The sequence below is a fragment of the Akebia trifoliata genome, chromosome 11 (genome assembly GCF_017979445.1).
Source record: "Akebia trifoliata isolate Shusen 1 chromosome 11, ASM1797944v1, whole genome shotgun sequence".
Classification (NCBI taxonomy): domain Eukaryota; kingdom Viridiplantae; phylum Streptophyta; class Magnoliopsida; order Ranunculales; family Lardizabalaceae; genus Akebia; species Akebia trifoliata.
Window position 1 is genome coordinate 45,088,786 of NC_141385.1, and position 9,283 is coordinate 45,098,068.

General features: G+C 33.6%; 1 pseudogene; it reads left to right on the forward strand.

Annotated features, from left to right (window-relative positions):
- The first annotated feature begins 1,050 nt into the window (after positions 1-1,050).
- On the forward strand, positions 1,051-1,862 carry LOC147392020 (antimicrobial ginkbilobin-2-like protein pseudogene; annotated as a pseudogene).
- The last annotated feature ends 7,421 nt before the right edge of the window (positions 1,863-9,283 follow it).

Below are 9,283 nucleotides of genomic sequence, written 5' to 3' on the forward strand. Positions count from 1 at the left end.
TTTAATGTTAGATTCTCCTAGGATTTACATTAGAATTGAAAATTAAGAGAATCTAGTCTTAATAGATATCCAAGCATGTGGGTCACATAATGAAAAGAGCCTAGATCCTACGCATTCAGGGCGGAGGATTGACTAAGGCATTATCCAAGGGAATTTTGAAAATGAGATATTTTAATTATTAATTCCTTCGATTGTGAATTATGTGGCATGTGTTGAGGTGTGAGAGCGGAGCTTTCAATCCTCCACCCTAGGACCTGGGCGCATACGACCGGGACTCTAATGAAAAATATTATAAAAAGTTCTCACTTATCTTATTATGATCTCATGAATAACATAATGGTCCAGTGGGATTACCTTATTACAATGCTTTTTTTCCCTGATCTTATTACAGTGCACCTTATTAAATTTTTATTTACGTATTAGTACCTCTTTTTTCCATTACAAATGGGGTCTCCACCATGAATTGGTCACCTAATTAATCAGTGTTTTACTAGGCCAACAGTTTGATAATTCGAGCTTCTACTTTAGAAGCAAAGAATTACAAAAAAAAATTATTTTAGTCTAGAAGGTCCTGGGGGAAAAAGTCAATCATGTATCATTAAAAAAGCGGCACTGAAAAAGCGTAACCGTCAAGCACAAAAGAAATTCAACTTTCTTAATGTCACATGAATCAACTTGACACGTGGTGTACATCAAGAGAGATTGGACCCACCGATCAGTGGATCTCACCAAAGCAATCACTTCAAGCCAATAATCACGGTGACTAGTTGAGAATTGACCATGATCAATTCTTTGTAAGATCATCCAGTCTAACTTCTTTTAAACACCATTTCAGATTCTTTTAATTGATTATGTAATACTTGTTATCTAGAATTTCAGGTTTTTCAACTTTGGGTTGATGTAGTGCGCCCACAACTTAGCAACTTGTTGATTTGCTCAACCATACGTTTATGAGAGAGAGGTTAGTACTTGTCAAACAAGGCAATATATGATATTTGCTCTATTTAAAGGAGAACAATTCCTAGAAAAAAACCAATCCAACAAAAAACATCTCCCTTCCATAATCACTTACCATGAATTTCTTCATTTCTTCCCCACTTTGTCTCTTATCCTTCACTCTTCTTCTCCACAGCGTCACCTGCATGGATCCTCTCTTTCATTTTTGCTCCTTGTCCAAGAACTATACTTCGAATGGACCTTATGAGAAGAACTTGAACATGTTGGTGAGTTACCTCTCTACCTCAGTACCCAGGACGGGTTATAGCCAAAGCTCTATAGGGAAAGGCCAAGATGTAGTGAACGGGCTTGCTTTATGTCGGGGTGATGTCGCAAGCAAAGAGTGCAAGAATTGTGTTATTGAGGCAAGTAGTGAGATTCGCAATCGCTGTCCCAATGACAAAGGAGCGATCATATGGTACGATTACTGTCTCTTGAAGTACTCGGATGTAAAGTTCTTTGGAAAAATTGACTACGAAAACAGGTTCTACATGTCGAACATAAATAAAGTAAGCCATCCAGAATCATTTAATAAGAAAACAAGGGAGCTGTTAATTCAGTTATCTACCAAGGCCCAAGTTACTCCGCTGCTGTTTGCGACTGGAGAAGAACAGCTCGGAGAATCGGATAAACTATATGGTCTTGTTCAATGCACAAGGGACCTCTCTAGCACTGAGTGTAAGAAGTGTTTGGACGATGCCATAAATGAGCTTCCTAGCTGTTGTGATGGGAAAGAAGGAGGAAGGGTTGTTGGTGGGAGTTGTAATTTTAGATATGAACTGTATCCCTTTGTCAATTCTTAGGCGTGAAGAGGTAGAAATTCGAATTTCTAGGATCTGGGATTATCCAGAATATTATGCATAAATAAAGTGTTATAACAACACCTTTTAATTTGTTATTCCTTTTCTTCTATTATTTTTTCCCATCGATGAGTTTTTATTTTTAGTTAATTTTCTTTGCTTTATAAAAAGGAAAATGGATTGGAAAGAGGAGAGAAATACAAGTATAGAGAAGGGGGGGCATATCAAACGAACTAAAGCAATACCAGCTAAATCACCCATAAAAAAAATTTCTTACATCCAAAGGAAAGGAAGATAAAGAATGGGAACTAAAGACTTATCGAATCAAGAAGATAATTTAGCCAATGTGTCCTTCACCAAATTCCGTTTGCTAAATACATGATGCATGTTCCAATGGGTATTCGAAAATTTGTTCTAGCTATTACGAACTAATGTAGGGTAGAACACACAATCCTATAACTTATGTTAAAAATCTAGTTCTATAGTGAAATCTCAAGAACTAAAAGTAATGAAGAATTTCTAACCTTATGTTTGGATTGAGAGAAATGGATAAAAGAGAAGAGAATTGAAGAGAAAATAAATGAGTTTCTCTCAATTTCTCTTGTTTGGATGGTTAAATGGGGAGAGAAGAGAAAAGAATTGGAGAGAAAAAAAATATCAGTTTTCTTTTTCTCCAAAAATGGAAAGAAGAGGAGAGAAACTCTTTTAAAATATTTTATAATTTCAACTCTGCCCCTAGATCTCTTTTTAAGGTATTTTAAAATTTCAAAATTGTCTTAAGTTCTTTTTTGTTAATCCAAACATGGTGGAGAGAAATTGAATTTCTCTTTTCTTTTCTTCTCTTCCTTTCTCTTCTCTTCTTTTAATGAATTTCTCTTCTCCCCACTTTTCTCAATCCAACCACAGCCTAAATTGAGCAAAACGGACTAGAAACTTCAATCTTGATTTGAGATTGATGGAAATCAATCGTAAACATTAAAATTAAACATCAATATCGAGTTCATATGCTCAAAATTACAAAAAAAAAAAAAAAACAAAAAAAACAAAAAAAAAAAATAGAAACAAAGAAATGGAAGAAATCTCTTCTTATTCTTTTATTAATCAATCTTAAAAAAATTAACTTCAAAATTTACTTATTAGAACTCCTTATATAGATAACTCCTCCATAACAACTAATAAACCTTCTAAAATACTAAAAAGTAACTTTTTAATTTATCTATAACTACTAACCTTGTAATCTTATTAGAACTAAATTGGAATACATAAAATGACTTCAAATTATAACTTAAAGAATAAAAACGAATTTTAAACATTAAATAAATTAGAAGCAAAGTAGAAAAATGAACATTTTAAAATTGAAATAGAAACTAACTAGGACTATTTAATAATTTAAAAAATAGAAATTCAATAAAAGAGGAGTCCTAGCATAAGTTGAGTTAGGTCTTGAGGACCATTCAAAGATTCGATCGAGTTGACTCAGTCAAATTGAGTTCACTCTGTCAAATAGATTTGACTCAATGAATGTTGTTGATTTCTTTCTTCAATGCTTCTTAACTTGATCATAGAAATTGAGATATGTGTCAGCAAATCTATCTACATCACGAACCTATTCTTTAAGAACCCAACTCATATGAGTCAATCCCATTCTTCAAGGCATAAACTAGGACTATAAAATCAGTATCATCACAACCAACAGTGTCACACAAATCTGTTAAATATACTTGGAGACTATTAGATAAAGCTCTTATCTTTTTCTTTTTCATTTTCATTTTTTTTTATTTTTTTGTTTGCCAGGAAGTAAAAAAATTAGATTATAAACTTGAATTATACATGACTAACAGGGGCATAGCCCATCTTTTACAAGAAATCAGCTATGCTATTTGAGATTAAAATGGAAGCAATGAGCCCAGAGAAGACCTAAGTAGTTGTTACAAGCAATGCAACCACCCCAATTCACCTAGGTTGCCTCTATTATGTCCATCTAAATTTAACTTAATCCAACCAACTGAGATTCAAATCCAACAAACTGCTTTTAATGGTCTAGGATTCCTAAGAATCAAATGGATTCATAAATGTTTGCAAATGGACCATCAGACGATTTGGACTTTCATCCTTACCCTGAAACATCAATTTTTATTCTTTCAACCATGACAAAATAAGTTGGAGAGCATAGCGAGATATTGATTTGGATCCATCAAAGATCACTTAGTTTTTTCTATCTTCCTAGCTAAGAGGTAGCTTCTAAGTAGTCCCTTAGGCAAGTTTGAATAGTAGTTCATTACTGGGTAGGGCGGAGTTAGGCCCAAGCGTGGGATTTTCTCCAACAGCTAGGTTAGAATGAGGGCTTTAAAACAACAACAACTAAAAACTCTGTCCACACCTGCCTTGGTAAGCAACAGGAGAAAAATAGATGATCAAGGGTTTTAGACTCAGGGTCAAAAAGAAACCAATTGAGTCTTGCTCCTCATCCTTAATGATTTAATTGGACAAGAGTTATGTGATAAGAAACAAGAGAAAAATAGATGATCTATCAACGGTTTTAGACTCATGGACATAGAGAAACCAATTGAGTCTTGCACCTCATCCTTAATGATTTTATTGGACAAGAGTATTGTGATATTGCACATGTGAATTGCAATTTTGTCCGACGCGGAGGAGGAGGGAGGGGGGGGGGGGGGGGGGGATAAGACTTTTTTAGAATCTTTTTGCACTAGGGATTAATCTTATTTCCTAGGTAGGACCATCTGAATGTGCTACCTCCTACTAAGGAAAGCTAATTAATAGATATATCAATTTTAGCAAGAAAGCACATTAACACATACAGCAGAAATTTAATTAAATCAAGCAAATTTAGACATGAATTTAATCAAATACTTAATGCACACGAGATTTATAATGGTTCACCCAGATGCCTACATCCATTCCCAAGGGTCCCTTTCTTAAGGTCTTGGCTTTCCACTACCTAAAGGTTTATAGTTCACCTCGAACCTTTGACAGCTGATTTTTTGGTAGGACCAATCACTAAACCTTACTCAAGAGTTTGTACACACACCATGATTTTGACAAGGCTAACCAAGAACCCAACTAGGAAGATATTCCCTAAACACCTAGGTTTTTACTGAGGAAAACCTAGTAAACCCATCACTCACTCTTTATTAGTTCTTTACCAATGAAGAGCTTGGTTTTTTACAAGAAGCAAACAAAGAAACCCATAAACTAAAGAAAAATGATAAAGTTGGAGGTCTTGTAGACTTGAGTCTTAAAAGCTTCATTGTACTTCCAACTCCAATAAGCTCTATCTAGAACTCCATGAGATGTTCCAAGAAGAATAGAAAGTTGTGCCAAGGATGAAGGTGAAGTTAATGGTCTAACCTTAATATTTTGAGAGGGTTTTCTAAGAAAACTAGGATTTATAAGGTCCTACAGTTGGAAAAGAAGAGTGTGGCTTGTTTGTGTAAGTGGCAACACAAAACTCTCTAATGACTCAAGCAAAAATCCTAATCGAACAAGGTTTCTATTTAAAGATTTTTGGACATGGTGGATATGTTTGGTTAGCCAAGGAGCCCTTCTCGGTTAACGGAGTGTCTAACGATTATCTTTAAAAAAAAATATCTTCGGCTAGGCAAAGCTGACCGAAAGCTCGAGGCTCGAAATATACTACCTATGGAAATCAAACCGAGAGCCCTTCAGTTAGCCAAGAAATGTACATTGATTAGACAAATAGTTCTATTCAATTAGCTGAAGCTAACTGAAGGAGTTTAAGAAGTTTGTATTGTCTCTAGAAATGTAACCAAAAGACGTCCAATTAGCCAAAAGTGAACTTTGGGCTGGCCGAACAATTCTCTTCATCTTTTCAAAGCTAATCGAAAGGGTAACCAAAGGAACAAAAAATTTCAAGTTTAAATTCAGTTATCTTAGGGCTTCTACGGAACTTGACGTCAAATTTATCCCTTTTGTCATGTAGTGTAGGTCACCTACTTTGAGTCCATGGAGGTCTTAAGGTCTTCTTAAGAAGGCACAACCTGAAACTAAACTTTTGGGAACAATGTTGAAGGTTATGAATCCAATGATGCTTTAGAAGCACAAATTAAAAGACCTTCATTCACACTTTGGTCACGGAATTGACGGCAAAGACTCCCAAGAATTGACATTATGGAACAGCTTCCATGGTAATAATTTCATCTTCGCTGGGTCATAAGCTAATTTAGTAGAAAATTCATGATGTCTTAATCCAAAAAATTGTGTCAAACAATCCTAGAGTGGGAGAGAAGTAATGGATAGTGTACATCCTCACCTGACTAAATTTCCTCGCTCTTTTGGGATTCATCACAAATGCCCAATGGCCATACTCAGGGGCAGAGCTAAGGTTTTTGGCTAGTGGGGACTAAGTGCTAACGATGGTCGACTGATAATCTTGGCTTCCTTCCATTCAAATTTTGGACTTTTTACAAAAAATGATGGTTGGGCAATCATTTTCATAATAGTGACAGAAGATTTCCACTAAAATCATAGATATTAGGACTTATAAAAATGTTTGGCTTAAGCTTAATATCTCAAAAGTTTATTTCTTTAACATTTAAGTCTCAAGAATAAGAAATGATTTTTAGGGAGTTGAAGATCATGGATTTTGGCAAGAAAATATTCCCCAAAACTCGTACAACTTTTTCTATAAACATTTTTGAATTTATCTAAATTGAATCTCCTTCGAATGTAATTAAAGAATCTGAATTTTGTTAGTATGTTTCTGAGAGTGAATAAAGGTTGAATTTGAAGGCCCCAAGTCCTTTTTTATTAGTTTGGGGATATAGAGGCCAATGGACGCATGTTGCCAATTTGCAAAACACATGGGATATCTCTAATATCCACCTAAACATGCGGGGCTAAATCACAAAGTTTTTGTTTTTTTTTAAAGCACAATGGGGTCTTTGCAAGGTTGCAAATGCAAGGTTATATATATATATATATATATATATATATATATATATATATATATATATCTAATTTGATCAAAACATTGGGTGTTAAATTACCATTTTTTTTTCTAAAAATTTGGGTAGAAAACGGAAGTGAGGGTCCTTAAGCCATTTTCCATGAGTCTTAGTAACAAAGTTCAGATTTGATAATTATTCGGTAAAGGATCAATTCGTATAAGTTCCAAAAAGTTTCAGTCCAAAAATGGGAAAATTTTGAACCATATAGAAATGATGTTTTTGGATTTCCTAACAAAACACATCGCATCTTCAACCTCCACCAAATTCCTATTTGGTTGTTTTAGATTTGAATGTTGAAGAAAATAAAAAAATTAGTTTGAAAAGTAAATTTAGAGATCTATTAAAATGTTTTGATTTAATTATCTTAAGAGTTATGAAAATGATTTTTGAATCTGATTCTACGCTCTTAGTTAATTGGCTGAAAAGGGAAATATTACCTTGGAAGCTTGATTCTTGTTTTCATCAAATCAGATAAGCACTCTCAAATAAGATATGAAAATTTCAGCATGTATGGAGACAAGGAAATATGGTGACGGATGTTCTTGCACACCATAAAATTGTCCAAATAATTTCCTCAAATCCTTACTAATTCAGATTCGGTATACTCTATTATTTGCATCAAGAATGAGCTACAACTTTCCTTGTGGATGGTACAGTTGACTCAAATTGAGCAGCAATATGTTTTATGGTGTCTTAAGCAATGTCACAAAATCGTCCAAATAATTTGGAAATTTTAGAAAAATTCATCGAATAATAGACCAACTGATTAAATTGACAAATTATGTGGCGATACCATCGTCTTCAACATCATTCTTCTTCTAAAATCTTATTAAACATTCCTTCAGTTTTCATTTCAAAATAAGAATCTTGACTTTCGTTTTAGAACTCGTAGTGTTCAACCTTCAAGGCAAGCTTTTTACCCTTCAACCTTGAAATATCAAGAATATAGGATTTTTTTAGTAGTTTGAAAATGATGGTTTTGAGGAATAAACCAAACAACATTTGTACAATCTGCGAATATGTTGAGTTTTTTGTGAAGTTGCATTGGAATAAAGTAGAGATCCTTGAACCCAGTTCCACCAAATGTGTAAGTTCCCTTGAGCTTCCTCAATTCCTCGTGAAAGGCTTCCATCTGACTTAAAAGTTTTTCTTCAATTGTGTTCTTTTCTGGCTTTCTTCCCCAATTAGATTCCCCGTGACAAGTTGCCTCTGCTTGCTGTGCCACTGGGTACTGGACAAAAACGAGTAGCCTGAGCTAGTGCTGGTATCTGAACTGGAGTTGCTGAGCGGGTTGAGCAGATCCTGAAGCTTGTTGTTGGTGCATGGGGATGTGAAAAACTCCCACTGATCGTTAATGCTTGGGAAATTATAAAAAAATTAAAAGAAAAACTAACGAGAATAAATATTTATAAAAAATATAAATATTTTGTTGAAATTATCAATAGGAACGTAAAATGCCACTTGAATTTCTTATGTTTCGACAATAATACCCTGAACTTCAAAAAATGCTACTTCAAGTGGAGTTTTTTTTTTTTTTTTTCTCGCATCCTACCTCTTTAGGGATGTGCAATTGCAATTTTCTTGGATTTTGAGAAATAAAAAAAAATTAGTTTAAAAAATAAGTGAAGGACAAGTCTAACTTGTGAAGGAGAAATAAATTAACAAGGGCAACTCACATCATAGCCAAATTATATTGTGTCATATGGGTTAAAAGTTTAAGAATGAATTGATTTTGGTGAGGATGATCTCTATGATTAGGAGATCACCCTCACAAAAAATTAGACCATTCCGAAAATTCTAATCCCATCAAAACAAATTCAAAAATTGTACATTATTCGTTTTTTTTTTGTTTTGTTTTTTTTTTTGTAAATGAGTTTTGATTGGGTTAAAAGTCTCGAAATGGGCTGATTTTTTGTGAGGTGATTGAATAATTATAAAGATCATCCTCACCAAAAATAAGTTCATTCTGAATCTTTTAACCTATATAAGACAATAATTCAGTTATGTGTAGACTGCCCTTATTAATTCATGGGGTGCTTTTATAATTATCCTATTTTGTAATATTTAAAAGGGAAACATTTTCCTAACTAACTTAGTAAATATTTTAAGCCTTAGTAAGACTTGCTTTGATTAAATGGATTAACACATTAACAATCCAATGCCACAGTCCTTTAGATTTCATCAAAAAGCTTAGATTAAAAGAAAAAAATTCAGAAAACAATTTTTTTTTGAGTTTGATCGGAGGTTTTGAAAATAGACGGCTACCGAAATTCCACCTGACTCCAAAATTAAAATTTAAAATTAAAATTCAATGGTTGATATTAGTTTTTTATTTATTTTTTTTAAAATTTTTTTTCTTCTAAGTTCATATAATTTTTCCCTCTAAAACCCATGAAGCATGGGATCATGTTTCTTACTATACCATTTTGAAGATTCAAAAGAGAAACATTTTCCTTACTAACTAGATACAGATTTTTAGCCTTATTAAGGGTTGTT